Below are 23,712 nucleotides of genomic sequence, written 5' to 3'. Positions count from 1 at the left end.
CAATAATATTAAAAGATCAAAACCTTTAGCTTTACAAACCCCTGATGGCAACAATGCAATACATGTTAGTCATATGCCAGGTCCAACTTTCTCATCTGATTAAAACCATGAACGATTCCTGTCTCTAAATGTGATACCACAAATCTTAAAGATAGTCTCAGAATATCCAATCTGGAGAGAAGTCCCTCTTCAGTTTTGACCGATTGATTACTAACCAAAGACTCTTTCTTCTACTTGCATCCAAAACAGTAAAACCTGCACCAGGACTTTTTCATAGGTTATAAACTCTAACAAACTCAGGAAAAGCAAACCAAGCCATTTGCACTAACAGCTGAACTCTATACCAATCACCTTCACTAAATCACCAAGCATTATCATTCCTCTTTATTAATGACTAGTTCTTTAAAATTTTCAAGATGGAGTCAGAATAGTTTAAGTGGAATATGAGTGGACCTACACTGGTACACTTTCTGTGGGTCTCCTACCAAGCTGGGGTTGGAGGTTTTCTCTGTGCTCCCAGATCACTCTGCCCAAGTCTTTTTCAAACACAGTCACAAACCACCTTCCAGATTCTGCCACACTCATGGTCCACCCATGTGATTATTTCTATCTATCTATCTATCTATCTATCTATCTATCTATCTATCTATCTATATAAAATACTTTAAGTTCTAAGCCATGTTATTATTTCTTTAACACTGGTCTTTAAATTGGCTTACTTCCTTTTAGTGAAACACTTGTGAGATAATGATCTGATCGTTAGTTATGTTTTGTAATATACAACTGACCTTTGTGCAACTTGAGGGTTGCAAGTACCAGTGCCCTGTGCAGTTGAAATCCATGCATAACTTTTGACTTCTCCAAAACTTAACTACTAATAACATTCTGTTGACTGGAAGCCTTACCAATAACATAAACGACTGATGAACACATATTTTGTTTGTTATATGTATTATATACTGTATTCTTGCAATAAAGTAAGCTAAGCCAAAAAAGTTATTAAGAAATCATAAAACAGAGAAAATACATTTCCAGTACTGTGTTGTATTTATCAACGCATCATCTGTTTACAAGATGAATCATCTGTATGAAATGGCGGCAATCACAGAGGCAGACTTCAACCTACGGTACATATCAAGTAATTTCATAGCTTTTCTTGTAATTGCATAGCTTTTTTCTGCTTCTTGGCAGCACTTCCAGCATCACTAGTGGCACTTTGAATGGGTCCCACGGGTGTTATTCAAAGTTTACAGTGTTGCACTAAACATGATGAAAAATACATCAGAACTTTAAGAGATCACTTTTTACTGTGATGTAATTTCCTGGAGAGACAACTGTTCACGTGGAGATGATTAGCGTTATGCAGTGTTTTAAGTGGATAATCAGAACACTTGTGCTCACCACAATAACAAGAGGTAGCTATGAAATTATTACAGTAGGTGCAGTATGCAGTACAATTAATTTATGCCATTATAATTTAATACTGCATCTTTACATGTGTTTAATTTCCCTAAACTGTGACTGGTGTCATATATAGTTTGATGTGTTCATGTGCATAAGTTTTAGTAAATTTTAACTACTTTTTTTTTTTTTTTTTTTTTTGAGACAGAGTTTCACTCAGCAGCCCAGGCTAGAGTGCAGTGGTGCAATCACAGTTCACTGCAGCCTCGACCTCCAGGGCTCAGATGATTCTCCTTCCTCAGCCCCCCAAGTAGCTGGGACTACAGGTACCTGCTGCCAAACCCAGATAATTTTTGTATTTTTTTTGTAGAGATGGGGTTTTGCCGCGTTTCCTAGGCTGGTCTTGAACTTCTGAGCTCAAGCAATCTACCCTCCTCAGCCTCCCAAAGTGCTGGGATTACAGGTGTGAGCCACCAGGCCCGGCCTAATTTTTATTTTAACTTTTCATAATAGATTCATGTATATTTTATGGTAGTAAATAATAACATACATAGTATTGACATATGTTTTATGCATTCATGACATACCTTTTTCTTAACTTTTCCAATATTTCTAGGCTACATCTTTCATCTGTGAGTTTTTCCAAATTGTTGCAAATTTACGGAAAAGTTTTCAATATATTTATTTTTAAAAATTCATGTATAAGTGGACCCACTTGATTTAACCCATGTTGTTTAAAGATCAACTGTATATTCCATCCAAGATGTACATATTTAAACTAAACCAAAACAAGCTCATCTCACATACTGGGCACTTTGGGAATCATAGTCATTCTTTTATAATTATGCAGTTACATATATCCACTCACCTTCATACGATTATCTCTAGTTTAGATGATGGTTGTTTAATCTCCCAGCTCTTGCAATAAGCCGAGGTCCTAAATGAATGACTGAGAGAATGCATGCATGTGTGTGTGCCTGTAAGCAAGCAGTAAATATGAATATCTCTCACTATCCAAATTTTTGCTTTCTGGAATCTGAAGCTGAATATATTTAGATAAACTTTTGTATAAATTCTTTGCTATCAAAACTCATGTTACTTGCTATCTGAAATTCAGGAACCAAATGGCTTTGAACAACTTGTAAGCCTTGCTATCCAACCTTGCTTGCTTCCTGGACTTGGCCTAAAATGTATTACTTTCATTTTCACATTTAAAACCCACGCAGCTCTCTCAGTTCCTCTCCACTAAATAGAAGCCTCACCTTTTTTGCAGTGCCAGCCTCCTCACCTTGTCATGACTGTAAAAGCTGGATTAAATGGGCTTGTCTATATTGGGTGCCTAGTTACCAGGCTGCTTCCAAAGTGGATACTGTGGCCATCAGTGACTCCTTCCTTGACCTCAACAATAGGGACTATGCGTCCAGAAATGATTCTACCCATGGCAAGTTCAACGGCATCATCAAGGCTGAGAACAGTAAGTGCAGTCAATTGAAATCCTACCTTCATTTTCCAAGTTCAAGATCCCCCCAACATCAAATGGGGTAACATGATGTTGAATACATCATAGAGCCCACCGCACTCTTTACCGTCTTAGACAAGGCTAGCAATCACTTGAAAGGTGGAAGCAAAGGGTTATTATTCCTACCACCTGCGCCAATGCTGCTGTGCTCAGAATGGGAGAGAATTGTGAAGATGACAACTCCTTCGAAATTGTCAGCAATGTCACCTGCATACCAAGTGCTTGACTCTCCTGGCAGAAGTCATCAATGATGACTGTGCTAACGTGGAGGAATCTCAGACCACAGTCCATGCCGTCACTGCTCCCCACAGATCATGATTACTCCTCCAGCAAGCTGTAGTGTCATGTCAGTGGTCATTATCTCTCAATCCCTGGCCCTGCCAAAACTGTGTGCAAGACAATCCCTGAGTTGAATGGAGAGTTCACTGATTTGGCTTTCCAAGTCCCCACCGCTGGTGTGGAAAGTGTGTTGAGAATGAGATTTGCCATCTGGAGAAAGGTGCCAAATATAATGACATCAAGGAGGCAATGAAGCAAGCATCGAGGGCCCCTGGAAGAGCATCCCGGGCTACATTCAGGACCAGTTGGTTGCCTTTGTGACAACCACTATCCCATTTTTGATCTGGGGAGGGTATTGCTCTCAATGATCACTTAATCAAGCTGTTTTTTTTGGTATGACCATAAATCTGGCCATAGGAATTGACTGGGGGGATCTATCTTATGGTCTGTGTGACCTCTGAGGTGTAAGAGTCCTGGAGCACTCACCCCAGCAAAAGTATGAGAGGGAGAGTGAGGCCCTCGGTCAGTGAGGAATTCTTGCCCCAATTCCACCCCAACACATTGAGAACCTTCCTTTCTCTCTATACAGGTCCCATCCAAGACCCATGAAGAAGGAAGGACCTGAGAGTCTTCCCTTGTTGAATACCATTGCTGCCATCAAGAAAATTTCCACTGTGTACAATACGGGTGCAGTTAAGAAAATAAAACACATGGAGACACATGAAATAGACATTATAATCACTGGCATTATAATCCCACACACTATACTGAAAAAAAAGCATGATGGCCTGTAATTTATACAGTGATTCAAAGCAATTATTACCAGGGACTTGAGATCTTTGTCATTTCGCCATGGGAACAGCCCTACAAGTGGGTCTCACATGTCCCTTGAAGGTGGATTTGAATACTGAAAGAAAGTGAACCTATACAAATAAATCTATGCTCTTAACACTTTAAAACAAGAATTCACCATGCTCTCTTCCCTTTATTTTAGCCTTAATATGTTTGAAATATTTCATAACATATTTAATAAAATTTAAATTCATCGTCATTTTAACATATAGTTTTAGCTACAACCGAAGGACTTTCTGATCATCCCTCGTCCTTAGCAACAACGCTCTTGGTTTTCACCCTTTTTGGTTCTATTATTTGGTTGTTTTTCCTGAATGGGCTACATAATCTAAATATAGATCTTTTTATCAGGAACATACAGTTTCAGTATTTCCTTAGGCCTCCCAAAGCTGAATGTTCAACAGCAGGTGATTAGAGTAAAAGGATAGTCTAGGTGATGTCTTCAGAATGGGTAACTTTTCTTCAATTAGAAATAAACCAGTTATACATTACTTAACAACCAGCCTAAAACGAAGACCTAGAATACTTCAAGTTCTTATTTCTTCCTATTCACATTTTTAAAAGGCAATGCAACTCTCTAAATCGTACACGGTGTAAATGTTCTCTCAGGAATGGTGCCATTTCCAATATAAACCATTCCTGATGTTAGCATCCAGGATGAGCTGCCATTTCCCCCAGCACTGTTGGCTTTAGCAACAGCAAGCTAGAGCTTCTCAGCATGGTGTATTGATAATAAGCAGCTGCTGCCTTTATCCAAACCATCACTTATATGTGTACCTGCTCAGGAGCCATTTAGATGTTAGAAATCAACATTGTGAACAGCAGCCTATCTACAGCGCATATTATAAAGAAATATAGGTTGAGCATCCCTAATCTGAAAATCTGTAATCCAAACTCCAACATCTTTTGAGTGTTGACATGACATTTAAAGGAAATACTCATGGGAGTTCTTCACATTTTAGATTTTCAGATTAGGAATGCTAAATGCAAATATCCTGAAATCTGAAAAAATCTGAAATCCAAAAAAATTTGAAAACCAAAACACTTCTGGTCCCAAACATTTTGAATAAGGGATACTCAATTTGTATGGAGTATGCCTGGCAATAATTCAAGGACAGCAATAGTCTTTACCTTCAAAGGATCCTGGCTATCTTCAAATTACTCCAGAAAGTCACTCTTATTTTTCTCTCCATAGATGTAACAAGAAGGGGATATGGTTTAAATCTAAATTATAAACTTACGTAATTTTCTCAAGACATTGTAATGTATAAATCCTGATTCCTGGTGGTTTAAAAAAGTTTAACTGGGCAAATTTCCCAACTTACCTAGGCCAATTTCCTTACTTCACACACATTTTACAAAACCAGTTCTATCACTTGTATTCTATGAGTGTGCCTAACAAATGGGAAAATTTGTGAGGGTGGCATAAGGAATATCTGTCCAGACTTTTCTTAAAACTCTGGTCATTCTAGTGGTACCCAGGTAAACTTGTGTTTCACCATAAAGATTGAGAAAGCATTTGTCTTAAAAATGATAATCATAAAAACAAATGTTTTTACCTGTCTTCTCCAACTGCCACCATCATAAAAAACCCCAACCCTTAACACAACAAAAACAACTCTGTAGACTATTTGGATTTTTCTAATATGTCTCACAATTTGTGGGGAAAACGTTTAGTTGAAAAAAGCATAGATATTAAAGTGAGATTCAGTCTCAGTATATCTTGGGGTAGAGATCTAGCCTCAGAGAGTATCTATTCTTGACTTACCCTGAGACAAGAGAAAATGTGAACGCACCTCACTCACCTGTCCTTCTATGGCAGTGTCTGTTTATGAGGAAGTCTCCTGATGAGGTGAGGTCAGGTCTGCCATTTTGCTGACCAAGAGTCTGATTTTAGGCTCAACATCATTAACATCGAACACCTAATTTTTCAGGCAACTGCCCACTCTCCTTACACATTTGGTCAGAGTTGGGTCTTTTCATGTTAAGCTCCTGTAAAAAGACGGCTTTTGAGGTTTGAGAACCTCCCTATGTAGTGAGCTGTTAGAGCTAGAAGTCACCTTAGTGGGTCTGTCACAGGTTTTTGTTCTTAATAGAATTCAGAAAAGATCTAAGTGGTGATCACTCAAAAAAAAAATAAGTAAGATTTATTTCTGGAGAGATTAAAGACTCCAAGAAGCCAGGCAGCAGCAACCTCATCTGTCCAGGTTCAGAATGACAGTCACTGAGCTCCTGTCCCATGAACAGTTAGCTGGACTGCAGGAAGGAAACCTGGATTTATGAGGCAGGCTCAAGTGACTCCTGCTCAAGCCCTAACGCACTTGTGCACTTGTTCTAAGGGTCTTTGGTTGAGAAAGCCCACGGGTCACAGGCTTTCTGTTTGTCTGAATTTGGTTCTCTTTAAAAAAAGACCAAATCTCCCCACTTTACTTACAGTGGCAGGTAAATTAACACTGAACCAAATGGTGGTAAGAACAGCAGATGATTGTCTCCAAACCCTCAGGTCTGAGTTCTTTGTCTCCAAAGGCTGATATTGCTGGTTCTATTTCCTCACGCTAGAACAACTGCACACACGTAGGGGGAAGCACCATTTCATGGTGAGATGCTTTGCTACGAAGCAGTCCATGAGCAAACTGAATTACCAGTTAAGATGCTTGGAAGGAAATGGAGAGCTGAGGAAATGCACGAGCATAAAAACTCAATATGAAGGCTAACAAAGTTATGGGAGCCATAATCACAGGATGCAGGGAAGAAAATTCACTTAAAGCAGACAATGCCAGTTTTCAGTGAGGGCGCCCTGGATGTGCATCTGCTAATCTGGGGGAACAGCCAAATGGACTCTTCCATTTTTTCACACAACATATGTTTCCATTCTCAGTTTGATATCACAGGCTATTGCTATCCACACCGGAAAAGCCAATTTCATACTCTTTCCAAACAACTGCCAACACGGTGACCGTCAGCAGGGTGGCTTCCAACAATGTGTGGCAAACTAAGTCCAAAGTCTAGAGAATGAGTGCACTCTTCTTAAACACCCTCAAACTGGTTGTGTTTGTAACAACACCCCCACTTACTCCTCATTGCTCCCTCCCTTTTTTCTGGTTATTGCTTCTCCTTCAAAACTGAAAATGAGACATCCAGCTGGAAGTCAGAATCAAGACCGTCATGACTGAACTGCTTCCCTCCGTGCTTCCAGCCCCCATTCACCCCTCCATCCCAGTGGTGCACCATCACTACCACTGAGAACCACAGTCTCACATCTCACTGTATCATAATACTGGCTCCAACTTTAAGATTTAACCTCTCTCCTAGGAAATTTCTCAACCTTCTTCCTTATGTGACAGAGTATCCGAGCCTGGAAGCACAGGTGGTGGCTGTCATACCTCTGGGATGAACACCACTCAGCCAGACTCACTGAAAGAACAATTCTTTTGGCCTTAATGCATAATTCTTCCTGCTGGTAACACCCTTCTGCCAACCAAAGGGTTCAGCTGTACTTCTAGTCAGGCCCAAGGTGAGAACTTAACGTTTTAAGTTCCGGTCCAGAACACTGGCAACCTGACTCTTTGGGCCCTTCTGCCTGGGGACCTCTGGTCTAGTCAGTTCCATGGAAGGCCTTATTTAGGGTAAACATGAAGACATTTACATTTAGAGCTCAACCACAAACAGGCAACTCACCATCTCCTTAATGAAAAGGTTCTAAAAACTCACATGACACTGAATTGGACAAGCTTCCAGCCCATCATCTATGGACATTGTTTCCTTTTCATTTTGGTTGCAAGATGTCTTTCCTCAGAAAGACTGTCTTTCCCCCAATGCCCCAACTTGTGTTTCCCCCAACACGTCCTCTTTTCTGCTTCCTCCTCCTCTTTGGCAATAAGGCTTCATTATAAGGTTTCTCCCAGGTAGAAAGAACACGCTCTCGTGCCCTGGGGTTAGATGACTCTCCTTCTAAACAGCCAGTCTTTGAGTAGGAGGGGAGAAGAATCCTGGAGTCCTCTGCCTGACGCCAGTTCACTGCAGGGAGCAGGGGAGCAGGCTGGCCGAGCACGGGCAAAGTGTAGGAGAGAAAGCAGGGAGCCATTGATTTTCCACTTGGCCAGTGAGTGATTAACTCTGCTCCATTAGGAGGGGCGGTTGATCACACCATCAACACCTCTCAAACCTTCACATAACCTCCCCATGACCCTTTTTAATGAGAAAGTCTTGGCTGGAGCCTGTCAGAATCTGCCTTCGGGGCAAACAGGCACACCCCTACTCTGTGCAATGTCCACTTTCCACTGTAAGGCTGAGGTTCAGCAATGCTGACAATGGAAGTCTTTACAGAATCCGTGTTTGATGAAATGTCTTACCAGATTTGAATTAGAGGACATGTTTTGTTTTAAAGATGAAAAGACCAATTCAAAGATGGCTTTGTACTTTTTAAAATTTAGCTATCTTCTCAGAAGGCTTGCTTGCTGGAGAATTTAGACTTCTGAGAAATACTGGTTTCCATATGAACACAGAAATCAACCAGAAAGGATGATGGTACATTTCAAACATTCTAAACTCACCATAAACAATTTAAATAGGAGTTATAAGTAAATTATAAGTAAAGTCAGTCCTGTACACAAACACCTCCTCTGAAAGGCCTTCTCTGACCACCTCACTTAACACGGCATGCCTCTCATCACTCTCTCCTCATATCCTATTTCTGTTTTTCTTCATACAACTTTATACCCTGCCTGCATTTAGACTATATATTTTTATTTTATCAACCTCATCTTCACCCTGAGTGGATGCTCTGCCTTTGTGTGGCCCAGAGTCTGGAACAGTATCTGGCAGTTTAAGTGCTCAAAAATTTTTTTTTGAAAAAAAAAATTTATTCATTCATTTCTTTAAATGTTCGGAATACAACATTTGTTTTAAATGAATGAATGAATGAATGAATGATGCCTGTTGAGATTCAGTGATCCTTTAGTAATTAATGTTTTCTTTGGCCCGGGAGACCATGTTGGCTTCTTCAAATGTCGCAGATATATTGGCTGCCATTAAAAAAATGGAATGCTCCATGAATTGACATGTCATCCTTGCTGAGGGGCCCTGTTAATCTTCTCTGTATCATTCCAACTTTTAGTATATGTGCTGCTGAAGTGATCATTGTAATTAATGTTAATAGCATCATAGTATACAGAGTTGAGGGCACCTCATCCAACCTCTGCTTATTACATATGAGAGAACCCAAGTCTTAATCAGCGAAGTAACAATCCATGATCTCAGGGTGAGTTGATGGTTGAGGCAACACTGAACTCAGGTCTCCCAAAGGGGCTACACTCTCTGCAATCACAAAAGGAGACTGAGAAGGGGTCCTGTGTGAAGTAACTCAGGAGCCTGTGGTCTCCTGGAAGCTTCTAGAAGAAAGTCACTTCTACCACTGCCGGGTCATATTGGCTTCTCTTACTACTCCACAGGATAAGTTTTCTCCGCTTTGAGATTTTCTTGGCCTGGGACTCTCTCCCCCAGGGGCCTCATGAGGCTGGCTCCTCATCCGTCAAGACTTAAATTAAAGGAAACTGGTACAAAGTGCCCCTCTCCAACCACCTTCCCTAAAGTAGGTTTCTGCTCTTGCCTCATCACATCCTAAACAGTAGTTTTACAATATTTAATTCCTGTATTGATTATTTGTTATTGTCTGTTTTGCCTACATGTAAACCCCAGAGCAGGATGGAGTCTGTCTTGTACATTGCTTAATCTGTACCACTTGACATAATAATGTACCAATGGCATAATCTGTACCACTTAGCACATAGTAGGCCCTTGCCAAGTGTTTGTTAAATGAATGAACAAATGACTAAATACATTTAAAGGTTGTTGCTCACCAATTACAAGGTTAAGAAAGAGATCTGCTAGGTGCGGTGGCTCGTGCCTGTAATCCCAGTGCTTTGGGAGGCCAAGGCAGGTGGATCACTTGAAGTCAGGAGTTTGGGACCAGCCTGGCCAACATGGTGAAACGCTATCTCTACTAAAAATACAAAAATTAGCTGGCTGTGGTGACATAGTCCTAGGACACCCGGGGAGGCTGAGGCAGGAAAATCACCTGAACCCGGGAGGCGGAGGTTGCAGTGAGCCGAGATTGCACCATTGCACTCCCAGCCTGGGCGACAGAACAAGACTCCGTCTAAAAAAAAAAAAAAAAAAAAAAAGAAGAAGAAAGAGATCTGACACTCTTTTCAAAAAGCAAATAAAGTTGGTTTCTGGTTTAAAGACTCCTGAGCAGTTCAGGAATGTGTAGAATTTCTATTTTCATCCTGCAAATACCTTGAGATAACCTTGGCCAAATTTGTTTCGCAACTTTCCATCAGGGCTAATGGGGAGCCATTCCATTAAGATGGAAACCATTCCATTTTAAAAAGACCTCTAGGATGCTACTGTAGTACTTTATAGATGTTCTCCATATATCTTTATCATCCTGAACTGCAATGACCTCTTTACATGGGTGCTTCTGTAGGGGACATCTCTTAAATCACTTTTGTAGAAATAGCCTTTATTTATGTTACCCAATATTTATTTATTGAATTGCTGCCAGATGCCAGGTTCAAGAAGCCATAAGAAACCAACTGGGAGGGAATGCAGACACAGGAGGCAGAGTGGCTTTTCTAGAGATGATGACTGCACTGAGACTTAGCAGGAGTAAAGTGGGTAGCAGGCAGGAATGGTGAGAGCATGAAAGGCAGAGGAACACCAGAAAAGGAGCACAAAGTAGAATATGTACCTACTGGATATGTAGGGCATGGCGGGGGGGTCTCACCAGAGATAAGAACAGACAGGGGAAAGGGCTAGAGGTGGAGATTGAGGCAGAAGTCTGACTGTGAGAGACCTTGTAGGTAATTTTAAGGTGCTTAGACATTACATGTTTTTAAAAGTTCACATCTGCATTTGAGATAGATCACTAAATGCTGTGGGGAGGATGGATTTGAAGGTATAAGAATAGCTCGAGGGAGACTGATGAGAACATCTACTGCAATAGTGCAAAATAAAGATGATGCAGGCCTGAACGGAGGGAATGTTTCCAGAAATGTTCAGAATACAAAATTTCCAGGGTCCATACAACGTAAGTCTTTATTAAATGAATAAATGCAACAACCCTGGCTCCCTGGAGAATAAGACTCTGCTTACTACTTTGGAAAGCGTCTCAATCTGAGAAGTGAAGACCTCATGGACGGGAGCTGTTTTACATCTGTGTTTCACGTTGCCCTGTGTTAACAGACATCTCCACAGGCAGGCACAAGTACTGTAGGGTGGAACTCTGTGCTTTATTTATTTATTATCTTTGTCAAATAAAAAGCAAATCTGGATTTAGGTAAGGAGAGATGCCATTCGAAAGGATTCTTGCACGAAGGGAGTGGGGGCACTATGTGACATGGAGATCAAGAGGTCTGCAAGTGTCTCGAATGTAAAGGAGGAACGGGCATTTCTATTACTTAGGGAAGAATGAACAAGGCTCAGGAGAACTGGATGTGGGGAAGTGAAATGGAAGGTGAAGGTGGGTCAGGATACTAAAACCATGTGTACCCTGACGTCAGCCTATTCTGTGTGGTAAGGGTGGGTCAAAGTTCAGGGGTCTACAGATGGAGAGAAACTTAATTAGAGTTTGGTTAAGTCAAGGTGGCAGGTATTTTGTACAGACTGACCAGGGGGTACAGAGTTCAGCTAATCATTTATGAGCCAAAGAATGGGAATTTGGAGAGTCTGTGTCCGGCCTTGTCACTAATAAACAAGGGAGGCATCTGTGGGCCTTATCTAAGCCACAGGGAGAAGGGGGGGGTTCCTTGTAGTAAATCCTTTCTTGGAACACAAAAAAGAGTGGGAGGATTATCTTCATGGTTTCTGTTTTCTAGCAGCATAGAGAGCTCAAGTAAAATTCAACAAGGCCATTTTTCTTCCTCTCATTTTTAAGCCAAGAGATCTTGAGGATATTCTCTAACAGTTTTTCATTTGCAGGAGAAAATCTGAATATAAAAGGACTTCGGTGCAGATAGATTTTTTTTTAATTTTTATTTTTTTTGAGACAGGGCCTCACTCTGTTTTCCAGGCTGGAGTACAGTGTCATGAATATGGCTCACTGCAGCCTCAACCTCCTGAGCTCAGGTAATCCTCCCACCTCAGTCTCCCGAGTAGCGGGGCCCACAGGCACATGCCACCACACCTGACTAATTTTTTAATGTTTTGTTGAGATATGGACTCACTTTGTTGCCCAGGCTGGTCTCAAACTCCTGGCCTCAAGCAATCCTCCCACCTCAGCCTCCTAAGGTGCTGGGATTACAGGCATGAGCCACCATGCCTGGCTAGGTGCAAATAATTTAAAGTAAGCTCTGACATTAGCAAACTCCTTCAGGTTTTCAAACCACCAGCAACTTTTGTTTTTGTTTTTGTTTTTTTTGTTTGAGACAGAGTCTCACTCTGTCACCCAGGCTGGAGTGCAGTGGCGCGATCTCGGCTCACTGCTACCTCCACCTCCTGGGTTCAGTCAATTCTCCTGCCTCAGCAACTCTTATATTTTAAGGGAAAGTTAAAGAAAAGCCTCCAGAAACTTTCTGAGAGACTAATGCTAGGCAAGGCCAGGACTTCTAGCACAGAGAAAAAGACAAACTTCTTTTTAAAATGAAGAGGGGGGAAAAAAGAGAGGTACAGTCTTTGGCAAATGTTTAAATCCTGCTCTCATTGGCCCCATATATCTTACAGTGACTAGTTATACAATTGTTTTGGAGGTGAATTTATGCTCTTGGTTAGCTCCCCTTAGAGAAAGCCTCACGCCAAGATTTTGGATACGTATGTGACTGTGGACCACTTGGTGACAGTCATGGAACTGCACACGCAGGGCCAAGCTGGCGTCCTTGGCATGTCTCATGTGAACACATAGCTATTCAGTGAAGACACAAGTGCAAGCTGGGCAGCCGTGGGCTGGCAAGGTGACCTGGGAGACCACCGCTGCCTTCTCCCAGCATTTCCCTGACTAGTCAGTCTCATTACCCATTTCTCTGAAATTTCATAAGGAGTATATTTGCTCATTCGTGAACATTCTCTCTATCTCTACCGCCTACAGTCCAGCTTTTTGGGCCCTTTCCAAAACTCTTCATTTCCTCCTGTCAAAAGACGAAATTACAACAAATTTAGCTTAAGGATTTTTTTAAAAAATCTTTTTTCTTCCCAGTGCTCAGTGCAGCTGGGATCCTTTGAAAATCTTAATTGGCTTCATTTGCGATTCTAGAATTGGGCAACACTTCATTCCATAAAATAGAAGGAGTGTTCCAATGGGTTCAGCAGAGGAGGCTGGTTTTACAGACAGGGAAGGGCTGAGGAAAGCCAAAACAGAGAACAAAAAGCAGTTTGGTGGTTTTGAAGTTACTTTCCTTGAAAGGTGGGAATAGGGAAATAGAATAATAGAAAAATGACTGATGAGTTGACATCAGGTTGCTCTTTTATAAAGATTAAAACAGAGGGAAATTAATTATCTTGCCCACTGAAACTGGTCTTTATGGCTATTCTCTCTCTCAGAAGGTCAAATGAACAGATTAGTCTTGATTTGGTGATGTGGAACTTTAGCATGAGTGACTCCATTTTGGTTTGGTCTGTTGGGCCAAACCAATAGCCTCCTATAAATGTTATGTAACACTCCAAAGAGATCATTAATTTTAGGCCTAACAGTATGATGAAGTAAAAAGAGGGCTGGCTTGAGAATGAGCTCTGATGTTATTAATGTCTCACCTTCAGTTTCATCATATGTAAATGTAGATATTAATGCTTTACAAAATTAATGTTAGACTTAGTTAAGAATACATTTAGGCTGAGTGCAGTGGCTCATGGCTATAATCTCAGTACTTTGGGAGGCCAAGGTGGGAGGACTGCTGTAGTCTAGGCGTGAGAGACCAGCCTTGGCAACAAAGTGAGACTTGTGATATGGTTTGGCTCCTTTGTCCTCACTCAAATCTCATCTTGGATGGTAATTCCTGTAATCCACACATGTGGAAGGAGGGCCCAGGTGGGAAGTAATTTGATCATGGGGGCAGTTTCCCCCATGCTGTTCTCGTGATAGTGAGTGAGTTCTCATGAGATCCAATAGTTTTATAAGGCAGTTTTCCCTGCTCTTGCTTCCTCTCTCTCACCTGCCACCTTGTAAGATGTGCCTCTTCCTTTCCCACCAAAATTGTGAGTTTCCTGGGGCCTTCCCAGCCATGCAGAACTGTGTGGGTCAATTGAACCTCCTTTGTTTATAAATTACCCAGTCTTGGATAGTATCTTCATAGCAGTGTGAAAATCGACTAATACAGTAAATTGGTACCAAAGTAGTGGGGCACTGCTATAAAGATACTTGGAAATGTGGAAGTGACTTTGGAACTGGGTAACGGGCAAAGGTTGGAACTGTTTGGAGGGCTCAGAAGACAACAGGCAGATGAAGGAAAATTTGGAACTTCCTAGAGAGTTGTTAAATGGTTTTGACCAGAATGCTGATAGTAATATGGACAATGAAGTTCAGGCTGAGGTGGTTCTTATGGAGATGAGGAACATCCTGGTAACTGGAGCAAAGGTCACTCTAGCTATGCTTTAAACAAAGAGACTGCTGGCATTTTGCCCTTACCCAAGAGATCTGTGGAACTTTGAACATGAGAGAGATTATCTGAAATTGGAACTTATGTTTAAAAGGGAAGCAGAGCATAAAAGTTTGGAAAATTTGCAGCCTGACAATGCCATAGGAAAGGAAAACCCATTTTCTGGGGAAAAATTCAAGCTGGCTGCAGAAATTTGCATAAGTAACAAGGAGCCAAATTCTAATTGCTACGACAACAGGGAAAACGTCTCCAGAGCATGTCAGAGATCTGGGCCACCCATCACAGGCCCAGAGGCCTAGGAGGAAGAAACGGTTTAGTGGGCAGGACCCAGGGCCTCCCTGCTCTATGCAGCCTCACGATTTGGTGCCCTGTGTCCCCGCTGATTCAGCTCCAGCTGTGGCTAAAAGGGGCCAACGTATAGTTCAGGCCATTGCTTCACAGGGTGCAAGCCCCAAGCCTTGGTGGCTTCCACATGGTGTTTGGCCCATGGGCACACAGAAGTCAAGAACTGAGGTTTGGGAACACCCATCTAGATTTTAGAGGATGTATGGGACCGCCTGGATGTCCAGGCAGAAATTTGCTGCAGGGGTGGAGGCCTCATGGAGAACTTCTGTTAGGGCAGTAGGGAAAGGAAATGTGGGGTTGGAGCCTTTACACAGAGTCCCCACTGGGGCACTGCCTAGTGAGTTTAGGAGAAGAGGGCTACTGTCCTCCAGGCCCCAGAATGGTAGATCCATTGACAGCTTGCACCATGTGGCTGAAAAAGCTGCAGGCACTCAATGCCAGCATATGAAGGAGCTGCCCAAGGCTGTGGGAGCGCACTCTTACGAATGTGAGACATGGAGTCAAAGGAGATCATTTTGAAGCTTTTAAGATTTAATGATTGCCCTGCTGGATTTTAGACATGCACGGGGTCTGTAGCCCCTTTGTTTTGGCCAATTTCTCCCATTTGGAATGAATGTATTTACCCAATGCCTGTACCCCCATTGTATCTTGGAAGGAACTGACTTGTTTTTGATTTTACTGGTTGATAGGTGGAAGGGACTTGCCTTGTCTCAGATGAGACTTTGGACTGTGGATTTTTTAATTAATACTGAAATGAGTTAAGACTTTGGGGGACTGTTGGGAAGGCATGATTGTGTGTTGAAATATGAGGATGTGAGATTTGGGAAGGGCCAGGGGCAGAATAATATGGTTTGGCTCTGTGTCCCTACTCAACTCTTATCTCAAATGGTAACCCCATAATCTGCACCTGTTGAGGGAAGGACCAGGTGGGAGGTGATTGGATCATGGGGGAGATTTCCCCGCATGCTGTTCTCATGATAGTGAGTTCTCATGAGATCTGATGGTTTTATAATGCAGTTTCCTCTACTCTTGCTCACTCTCTCTTGCCTGCTGCCATGTAAGATGTGCCTGCTTCCCCTTCCTCCATGATTGTGAATTTTGCCTCCCCAGCCATGCAGAGCTGTGGGTCAATTGAACCTCCGTTGTTTATAAATTACCCACCCTCAGGTAGTATCTTTACAGCAGTGTGAAAACAGACCCTGTCTCTACAAAAAAATTAAAAACTTAGCCAGGCATGGTGGTAGCTATCTGTAGTCCCAGCTGCTCAGGAAGCTGAGGCAGGGGGATTTCTTGAGCTCAGGAGTTTGAGGCTGCAGTGAGCTATGATCACAGCACTGCACTCCAGCCTGGGTGACAGATCAAGACTCTGTCTCAAAAAAAAAAAAAAAAAAAAACATTTGGAAGTGCTATGCCATCTTAAAGATTATTTTTAGAAATAATAACTGACTCATGGTTCCTAGGGGTGAAAAGCTGGCATGAGACAATTATTACTGGAGTACAATCACATCATCCTACTGGGCAAGCACATTAAAATCTTCTTTTACATGTTTTACAGACTTAGTGGCACACCAAGACACAGTTTAGGAAGAAAGTGTTGCTAAAGATAACTAATGAATTATGTTCAGGGTTACAAGACAAACCAAAACACTGCAAGTGGAAACCTAGGCTTGATGAATCTATAAGAACACAAGATTCAGAAGCTGTTTTATGAGATGCTTTTAAAAGGATTACTAAGGCTCATGCCTGTCTTGTCACTCATATCAACCTCTAGTGTTCAAATGCACATAACTGCTGGGTGCAGTGGCTCATGCCTGTAATCCCAGGACTGTGAGAGGCCAAGATGAAAGGATCTCTTGAGCCCAGGAGTTAGAGACCAGCCTGGGTAACATAGTGAGACCTTGCCTTTACAAAAAAAAAAAAAAAAAAAAATTAGCCAGGTGTGTTGGCTTGTACCTGTGGTCCCAGATACTTGGTAGACTGAGGTTGGAGGATCACTTAAGTCTAGGAAGTCTAGCTTGCAGGGACCTGTGATTGCACCACTGCACTCTAGCCTAGGCAACAGAGCAAGACCCTGTCTCAAAAAGAACTCAAACAAAACAATAAATGTACATAATCTTGGAATTTTAGATTGCAAAGGCTGATAAATGTCCAATGACCCCATAAGAGTATTTGTCATTGCCTGGGTTTTGATTTGAGTGCCTGTTCCCCTTAGCTTTTAGGATGATCTCACTCAGAAAACCCCTGTTCCACTTACCAAGTATATTTCCTGAACCAGGGTCCATCCCATGCATGACTCTTTATATTTTAATCTTAAAGGTGACATACTAAAAAGGTTCTAGGTGGTTTTGTATCTTCTACATAAAAATTTATAAAAATATGTTCCTCATGAATATAGAAACTTACTCAAAATTAACATCCACAAGGGCTAGATACAGATGAGCACATCCTTAAACACATCCTTTTAGGTAGCTGAAATGTTTTAAACAAAGACAGGCACCTGGTTTTCTGCAACTCAGGCTTTCACAGTTTTATTTTTTATTTTATTTATTTATTTTTGAGACAGAGTTTTGCTTTTGTTGCCCAGACTGGAGTGCAATGGCATGATCTCAGCTCACTGCAACCTCCATCTCCTGGGTTCAAGTGATTCTCCTGCCTCAGCCTCCCGAGTAGCTGGGATTACAGGCATGCGCCACCATGCCTGGCTAATTTTGTATTTTTAGTAGAGATGGGGTTTCTCCATGTTGGTCAGGCTGGTCTTGAACTCCTGACCTCAGGCGATCCACCTGCCTCGGCCTCCCAAAGTGCTGAGATTACAGGTGTAAGTCACCGCACCCAGCCCACAGAGTTTTAATAATTTAATCCTTTCAGTGTTAAAGACACGCCCTTTTGACTGCCCTGTAGGACAGTCAACCATTCTTTGTAGATTAGAAGACTTGTTTTTTTTTTTTAAAAGCTCAGTCTCTAACATACATTCTAAAAGCTTTCTATGGTATAAATTTAGGTTTAAATTTCTAATTTCAGCCTCCAAAAAGACAAAGTCCTGAAACAACCTTTAGCTTGTTTAAAATGCTTACCCAAGTCAATGAGCCCTGATCTTTTTTTTTTTTTCTTAATACATTCTAATTAACAGTCAACATACAGTCCTTGCTGGCTACAGAAAAAAAATGGCGACTTTTAGTCCATCACCTTGTGTCTATTCCTTCATGCTAAATATTTTTTTCAGTTATGTAGACAAACATTGAAAATTGTTCAACCTCTATTTATTTTGCAGAATTTGTTTAAGAAACCCTTGAGGGTGGGCTTGGATGGGCTCATCCTGCTGGCAGTAGTGTTACAGGTGTGCAATTACTTGTAGAATTTGTAGTAAATACAAGGTTTAATGTTCTCCTTTGTCTAGATCCTCAATTAAGGCCTAATAAAACAAATCAACTCTCTTATTTTACTCATTTAGCCTTTGTTTGTTTCACCAGTATTAATTTAAAAGGAAGCAAGCTTACTGCTGCTCACAACTTGCTAATTTCCAAGTTACAGTGTTTTTGGAAAACCTTCAGAATGGCATTCCCCAACCCCCAGAATCAAATTGCTATGTATTCGAAAAGCATTTTCAAATTGAACAAAACATTTTCCCCCCTCTGATTTCAGTGTCTGTGAATGCCAGAAGAAATTTAATTTTAAAAGGAACAAAAACCTAACATCTGTTTCTATTAAATCTGAGTATATGCTATGCAAACAATGAATTTATATGTGTCTATGTTTGTACACACACACACATACACACACACACACACACACCCCTAAGCTGAGAGTAAGGCTTGCATGTTTGATGTTCTTCATGCCTTTGTGCCTGGACTAGGGGAGCCCTGAACTCACATGGAATTCCATATCCTTTGGGCTTGTATTTGTAAGGCCACATGATTCCTAGTGACTCAAACTTAGGATAGGTTCAACCAGTATCTCAAGTAGCAGTTCCCAGCCTATTTAGCACTGGGATCAGTTTTATGGAAGACAATTTTTCTGCAGATAGGGGTGGGGGAAGATGCTTTTAGGATAAAACTGTTCCACCTCAGATCATCAGACATCAGCTAGAGTCTCATAAGGAGTGCACAACCTCGATCCCTTGCATGCACAGTTCACAATAGGGTGCATGCTCCTAAGAGAATCTAATGCCACTGCTGATTTGACAGGAAATGGAGCTCAGGCAGTAATGCTCGCTCACCCGCTGCTCACCTCCTGCTCTATGACCTGGTTCCTAACAGGCTACAGTACCAGTCCATGGCCCAGGGTTAGGGGACCCCTGTCCCTAAGGACCCCTCTCACAGAGGACCATTAATGATTGCATCCTCTCCCTATCATGGGGGACCACAGGAAAATTGGTAGAAACCAACCCAGTCAGTTGTGTGGGGGTCACCCAGGAGAGATTTTACAGGGTGCAAGGTAAACGCACCTGATAGCAATAATTTAGGCACACATTTAGAATGACCCTGTAAGGCTGATGCACCTGAATGTATGTTCTGAGCTAGGGAATCCAGGAGTGGCCAATGTGCAGATTATTTTATTCTCTATGATAAACATCTGAGCCCCACTCCTGTCCTGTGGAGTATGGGTTGTACAGGGGATTGAGGCCCTGAGTTGAGTTAAATGAAGGTTGCCAAGCGGAACTCTTCTTTATTGTTGGAAGGGAGGTGGGTGTTAAGTGAAATGCTATATAAACTGCATGCTATTTGCAAGTGGTTGCAGATTTTCTGTACAGCCCACCACCACTGGGCTGCGTGGTTATGCTGTCCAGCCTGCCACCACTGGACAGGAGGAGGACGGATATGTTGCCAGCGCACTGCCACTGGACTGTCTCTCCTGTGAAAGCCCCTAATAAAACCCCATGTCTCGTTTGCTCACTCCAGGTCTCTTCTTTGGCCTCCTGAACCTGGTGTCTTCTCTACTGAGGTTAATACGGGTTTGGCACAACATACGGCAGATGCATGGTTGAAGCCATGGAGTATGATGAAAAACACTAAATATCCTATAAGATGCATCACCACCAGTATTTTTATCATCATAAAACTTTCCAAATGAGAGGGGCCCTGTGGTCATTTTGTTCAACTTCACATTTCACAGATGGTTGAACTGAGGCCCAGAGAAATGTCAATTTGTTAGTTATTAGTAAAGGCCGAACTACAATTCATTGCACACTTGTAACATCCAGCGGGCTATAAGCGCATCCCAACCTGGCTATGTCCTCCCTTTGGATTTCTCATTCTACCTTACTAGAAAAACATGGGCTAGGTAAAATAAATAGAGGCTGAGCAATTTTCACTTGGATTATAAACCAGGTCACCTAATTCTTAAGAGGAACAAACCATCCTTTGATTCAATTATTCCTTTTAGGTTAAAAGACTCATGAGTCTTCTCCAATGTCCATCCCATTTCTCACACATTCATCATGAGTTATAAGTCATTTCTAATCTTATGTCAAACCACTTACCCTAAGCACGATATAAACTGTATGCTGAGATCAAACACAACAAAGGACAGAGAGACAGATGGAAGGAAAAGGTGACTTACTCTCAAATCAAACAGTAGGATTTAAGAAAAAAAATTTTAATTTTTAAAAATTTAAAATTTTTAGTTAATGTGGTTTACTACCCGCAAAATGAAAAATGAAATTTGTTGGAACATGTTTAATACAGACAAAAAAAGCCTTAATATATACCATAATTAAGGGAAAAGGTTAGAGCAGAGTACAGAAGTTCATAGCCAGGATTCTGGAATCAGAGAGTTACTGGTTCGAATCTAGGCTCTACACCTCTGGCCATGTCAGCTCGGCTGGCCTTCTCACATGGTTTCCTCCCCTTAAAATGAGAGTCATAATAGTAGTGCCTACACTTCGCTCAAGAATATTTATAAAGGCCACAGCCCCGCATCTAGCACGTAGTCAGGACTTGTAAATGATGGCCCTTGCCACACAGAGAGTGAATATCTTGAAAGCTGGCAAACAGTCCATACTCACTGAAGGAATAGCCAAACTATGGCCACACAGCCACATGTGGCTCATGTTTACAAATTCTATAATGTTATTTATTCATAAGCAGCCATATTGTGGCTCTTTGCAAATTATTTATTCAAGACCCTTCATTCCACCTCACGGAGGACGGAATAATAATAATAATAATAACGATGATGCTAATAATAATAAAAACAAGGGTACGCAAGCAAGGAGACCACTGGAGCCAGGGCTTCAGGCACCAGGAGATGGTCAGGAATGCTGGGGGAGGGCAGATGTCCAGAGAGAGGGGCTGGCACCCACGGAGTCAAATTCAGAAAGCCTCAGTTTCCCAGAGGTAGCCTCAGCTGGCTAAGGCCCAGCTTCCGCATAGCAAACGCAGCACCTCCCTGCCACCGTGCAGCCCATCGAGGCCACTACACCAAAAGAGCCTGAGAAGCATCTTGTGGCAGCCAAACCCACAAGAGAGGAATGGAGGTCAAGGCCAGTTCCCTGAGGCCGGGCCCTCTAACTAGAGAGGGCTCCCTGGGAAGCCCCACCCTGTGCTGGTGAAAGGAGTGGGAAGAGAAGCAATAACAGCAGTTAAGTTAAAGACTGCATTTGTTTTGCAGTTCTCAAGCTTTCAGAAAATCCCAGAGGCCAAAATAAACTGTGGCCTCTTTAGCTGTGAACAGATAGAGCACTTAACCAAGGAAAGCCTCTCCTTCCCCTTCCCAGCATGGGGAACGCTTGCTAACCCTCAAATGCGACAGGAGAGCTGGTAAGGAGTTGGAAGCTCCTTGTCACTCACACAGGAGCTGGACAGGCCTGGGGTGTGGGGAAGATGAAGGCAGGCAGAGGCAAGAAGCCTGGGAAATTTGTGTAGGGGGAGGAATTGACAAGAAAAATACCCAGTCCCCTTAGGTCAAATCCCTAGCTCCTAACAGGGACAAAGGGCCTGCTCTTTCCCTCACTCCTTTTCCACTTGGCTGCTTTACAGAATAGGATAAGGAAGTAGAACATGGGCCCAGGAATGACAAGCCCACAGGATCTGCAGGCAGCCCTCTGCAGGCCTCCAGCTCCGAAACAAAAGTACCAAAGCCCTTCTCCGCCCTGCTAGGTCCCTGTGATGCTCTGGCCTTTCGAGTTCGTGTGAAAAATCTGGGACACTCAGTCTGACAAATGCGGGGGTGGGAAGGGGACGCACCAGTACCAAGGCACGGAGAACTGGAAGGAAAATATCTAGAAAATCTGTGACATATGGCTGCTGTAGATACAGGCACTTGCAAATGAGACTGTAATGCTAAACAGAGCCTTTCCAACCAAATAGGCAAAGCACATTTCTGAATAATTGGACTGGGGAGAAGAGTAAAGTTTCGCCATCTGAGGCAACATGGCGCAGTGGAAAAGAATGGATGGGGTTTAGAGAGCACGCCAGGGATGAACACTACCTATTCTATTTACGGGTTGTGTCCCTTTGAGCAAGCCACTTCATCTCTTTGGACTTCAGTTGTACTCATCTGTAAAATGGGTTCTTGCGTGTAAAGTACTTGTACATGTAGCGGAGGGGCAGTGAACAGCTTCCATGAGAACCATAACAATTCAAGACGGCAGCTTTGCCAGTGGAATTGATTGGTTTAAAAAAGAGAGAGAGAAAATTAAGATTTTGTTTGAAAATTTTATCTGAAAGTCCTCCATGGCCTACAAATTGGCTCATTATCTTTCCTCTTGTTTTACAAATGAGTAGGAGAGAACCTGGAACAAAATCTAGTCTGGAACAGTGCCTTTGTAAAGAAGCCTCTATGGGGACCAATGCGCCTGCAGGCAGTAGAGGAGGAATCAGGTTTAGCCACAGCAAGAGAGAAACTGAGTTCCTTACCCTCTGCCATATCAGGATGCTCCTTGGTTTGGGGTCTACATGTAACTTGGCAATGACTATTTGTTTTTTCTCGGTAAGACATTACAGCTAGCATAAGTCCAAAAGGAGGGAAGAAGGATGAACTCCACAATAAAACTCTGTATGAAGTGTTTAGTTCTTTGCATCATTTTAGCAGATCCAACCCAATTTCATCTTTAAAAGTTTCCTGCCTCCAGGATCCTGATGATCCAAACAATTTTCTACCTGACAAAGCTTTAAAGCCATCACCCATCCATCCACACGATACAGTGAATGAAGCATCAGAAATGATCCTGGGGGTGAGGGGAACAACGGGCTCTATCTGGGACAGCTACAATTCTACTCCACCAACAGCACTGCAGTCTTAGCAGCTGTGGGGAAGGGGCAGCAGGAAGGAAGGAGAGAGGGACGGAAGAATGTGGGCACGTCTTCCAGTCATCATCGTAAAAAAAGAGAATCATTTTTCTGGTAAAGATGGTTGATAATTAGAGAGATCTAAACTTATTTGTTCACCACAAGTCCAGTTTTAAGAGCTTTTTTTTTTTTTTAAACCTACACTAAAACCAAACCTTTTCCTTATTGTGTTTCAAAACCAAACCAATGCAGTTTTTATAATAAACCCCCTAGAGACATTTACTTAATATTTAACTAAGGCTAAATTACAGATTCCACTTCAGAGGGACTAGGCAGAATCTCTGACGCCTAATTCTATTCCGTTCAATGCAAGTTAGTGAGGGTGACAATCTGGCCATTGTTGAATACTTTTAAAGACTCATTAATCTCAAGCAAGAACCAACTTAACAAGCAGGGCAATCTTTTGAAGTGTAGGGGTAGTGGTTTAAACAGAGGATTAAGA

At 42.1% G+C, this 23,712-nt stretch overlaps 1 protein-coding gene, 1 long non-coding RNA gene and 1 other non-coding gene across 3 annotated transcripts in view; 1 reads left to right on the top strand and 2 right to left on the bottom strand.

Moving 5' to 3' along the window:
• Positions 1 to 23,712, bottom strand: part of SGPP2 (sphingosine-1-phosphate phosphatase 2) — a 135,513-nt gene that overhangs the window by 52,076 nt on the left and 59,725 nt on the right. The gene's annotated exons all lie outside the window — the stretch shown is intronic.
• Positions 1,343 to 3,925, top strand: LOC129143349 (uncharacterized). Its single transcript, XR_008546712.2, has 3 exons — positions 1,343 to 1,415; positions 2,675 to 2,875; positions 3,789 to 3,925. It is a non-coding gene; the product is annotated as an uncharacterized LOC129143349 (long non-coding RNA).
• Positions 9,084 to 9,191, bottom strand: LOC112208436 (U6 spliceosomal RNA). The gene has a single exon (XR_002942921.1). It is a non-coding gene; the product is annotated as a U6 spliceosomal RNA (small nuclear RNA).

Source organism: Pan troglodytes, chromosome 13 (assembly GCF_028858775.2).
Source record: "Pan troglodytes isolate AG18354 chromosome 13, NHGRI_mPanTro3-v2.0_pri, whole genome shotgun sequence".
Classification (NCBI taxonomy): Eukaryota; Metazoa; Chordata; class Mammalia; order Primates; family Hominidae; genus Pan; species Pan troglodytes.
Note: the sequence above shows the minus strand (reverse complement) of the source record. Positions and strands in the feature narration are given on the sequence as shown.